The sequence below is a fragment of the Callithrix jacchus genome, chromosome 1 (assembly GCF_049354715.1).
Source record: "Callithrix jacchus isolate 240 chromosome 1, calJac240_pri, whole genome shotgun sequence".
NCBI lineage: Eukaryota > Metazoa > Chordata > Mammalia > Primates > Cebidae > Callithrix > Callithrix jacchus.
In genome coordinates this window covers 181,247,479-181,250,636 of record NC_133502.1, presented here as the reverse complement: position 1 = coordinate 181,250,636, position 3,158 = coordinate 181,247,479, and the positions used below count along the sequence as shown (strand labels likewise).

General features: G+C 39.6%; 1 protein-coding gene across 12 annotated transcripts in view; it reads left to right on the top strand.

Moving 5' to 3' along the window:
• The window catches only part of DDX31 (DEAD-box helicase 31), a 76,941-nt gene that overhangs the window by 310 nt on the left and 73,473 nt on the right, over positions 1-3,158 (top strand). The window lies entirely within an intron of this gene.

Genomic DNA, 3,158 nt, shown 5'->3' with positions numbered 1-3,158 from the left:
GTGTCTCTAACCGGAACACTACCCGCTGGGATGCGCCTAGAGTGAGGGAGTGGAGCGGTGTGGAGGGGCGGGGAGCTGGGTCTGCGCCTAGAAAAGTATAGGAAGGAATTGCAGACTGTTTGCCGTGGAAAGTAGGACTTGATCCTCCGGCGCGAGTCCCAGGTTAAGGCTTAACTTCTGTAAGCCAGTTTCCTCGACCGAGTGCGGACTAACCTCTGATTTTTTTTTTTTTTTTTTTAATCTTGTCCAGATTCCCAACGGGTCTGGAGAGTCATGCCCTACAAACCATGAATTCTCATCAGATTGGTTTCATTGAACCCTATATATCGTGACTTATTTTGCAACCTGACTCTGGCCTAACATTATATGACAAAGAGGAAAGTCAAAATATTTTACACCAAAACATGTTTCTTTGCCGTATTTTGAAATGGCCCAGCAAAGCTGTTCTTTGTGGGGGAATATTTTGCATCTGTAAAGGATCTCTATTAACATAGCTAGATCTTTTTCTTCCAGGCCCTCCTAATCCTAAATCGATTAGGAGTCTACCACCTTTCAGATATCTGCAAAGGAAACATTTATCCTCTGTTGTCTCTAAGGGAAGCCACTGAGGACTTCAGACGAACCTTGGTCTCCACAATCTTTTATCTTAACCTGAGCATTTTCTTTCTATCCATCCTAGGTCTTTAGACAAACTCAACCTTAAGTGTCAACCAGAAAATGTTTAAATTTACTCATAGCCTGGAACCTCCCCTCCCCCCACACTTTGGGACGAAACCAATGTATTTCTTGAATGTATTTGATTGATGTTTCATGCCTCTCTAAAATGTATAAAACCGAGTCGCACCCTGACCACCTTGAGCACATGTTCTTAGGATCTCCAGAGGGCAATGTAATGGCCATGGCTGCTTATATTCATTTGTTTCGGGAATGAGGACTGACAGCTAGGAGTTTCTTGAAGAGCTTTCAGAAATGGGACAGATTTTCATCCACGTGCAATGGAGGGGGAAAGGAAAATACATTCATTGATATAATCCCGTAGCTAGAAAGGGGAAAGATGCCCTAAAATTAACTTAAGCAAGAACTGAAAACTTTCAAGAACTGAGAACTTAACTAAGTTTCTAGGATGATTTGTCTCATAGAAAAGAGGACTACAGGATAGAAAAGGTCATGTAAAATCATAAAGTGATCATCATACTTTAAGATTGAGATGCTTGGCAGTAACGAGTCCAGCCAGCCAATGGTGTAGCTGCATCAAGGAGGAGGGCAGAGAAGGATAGAGAAGCCACTGGGAGCATGGGATTTGGAATAGCATAGACCTTGGATACTACCCTTGCTGCACACTAGCTCTGTGACCCTAGGGGGAAGTTGCTTAATCTTTCTGATTCTTACTTTTCCTAGCTATAAAAAGAGAACAATCATTTCTACTTCATATAAGGTAATTATAAGGATTCAATGAGATAATGTACATAAAGACTATACTTTGGCCCACAGAGGCACTTAATAAATGCCAACAACATAAAGGAGTGTTAGCTCAATTTTGGGTAATAGATTGCTACGTCAGGAGGTTAGTGGGGTGCTTGTGTCCTGTGCAGAGCCTAGTAACTAACACATAAGGAGCATGGAGTAAATACATGTAGGGTACCTAGTTTCATGATTATCAAAAGGGGATTAATTAATCAGATGATGCAGTGGCCTTGTCTTTATCCACGTTTTCATTGATGTCATGAATGAGAATGATAGATATGCTGATGAGACTTGCCAGCAGCCTGAGCTTGGAATGGATAGCTAATATACTGGATTTAGAAAAACTGACAGCTTAAATTATGCTATATCTAACACTATGCAGAAATTTTCTCTCCAAAAATACTTTCTAGACCAGGTGTGGTGGCTCACGCCCGCAATTCCAGAACTTTGGGAGGCCGAGGCAGGCAGAACACCTGAAGTCAGGAGTTCAAGGCCAGCCTGGCCAACATGGTGAAACCCCATCTCTACTAAAAATACAAAAAAAAAAAAAAACCTAGCTGGGCATGGTGGTGGGCATCTGTAATCCCAACTACTCAGGGGGCTGAGGCATGAGAATCACTTGAACCCAGGAGCCAGGGAAGGTTGCAGTGAACTGAGATCACTGCACTCCAGCCTAGGCATCATAGTCAGACTCTGTCTCAAAAAAACAAAAACAAAAAAATTTTCTGATTTTTTTTTTCATGCTGAACAATCTTTAGTTCAAATGTAAAAGTTCAATATAATCCATTTATAGGGCTTGAGATTTGTTGATCTTTTAAAAACAAATGGGGAAATGCAACAAAATGATCTTTCCACTTTTCAAAAGCTTTCAAGGATAAAAAGGATAGCTCATGGGCCATAAAATATCTGTTTAATCAAACCCACTTTCACCCCCTACCAATTGTCTTACTCCCATTCCACAATCTTAATACATATTCCTGAATGAAGATTTACAGTTCAGCTTTGCTACGTAACCATTTAAAAATACTTAGCACCAGCATGCTTCCTATAATGGCAAGCAAATCATGAAACTACTTCAAATGCAATTCTTTTTAAAACAAAGGGGGCAGTTATTTGTAGAAAGCAATGCTTAGCCTCCAGATACATTTCCCAGAAATGGCATAAGCCATTCAAAGGCCTAGACACTCTTATGCTTTCAATGTAGAATAGATAGCCTAATATGCATAGAAGCGTGAATGGCAAAGTTGAAGATCAATATTATAATAATTTTTTATTTCTTTGAAGCACAGTAAAAGAAAAAAATTGGTACACTTTGGAAATTCAGTGGCCCAAGGTACACTGTCATAACTTGAAGGATATTATAAAGTTTTTTTAAAAAAGAGGAAATAAAAAGGAAAAAAAATTCTGTTTGAAACACTGCATTGCATAATTTTACCTGCCCAAACAGACCATTTACAAATATTAGGTCAATAAACTGCTAACATCCATAAAAAGGAAGCTTTCTTAATAAAATGCAAGAATTTAAAAGATTGGTATCTAAACAAAGGATAAAACAAACTGGAATGAAACAAACTGGAATGAAAGCATAGATATGACATCTAAAATTGGGGTTTTTTGTTTGGGCCTTTGTACTCCTCTCTCTTTGTCGTAGCCTGCTGGAGTTCCAGGCCCATTCCTCTAAGACCCTGGCCACC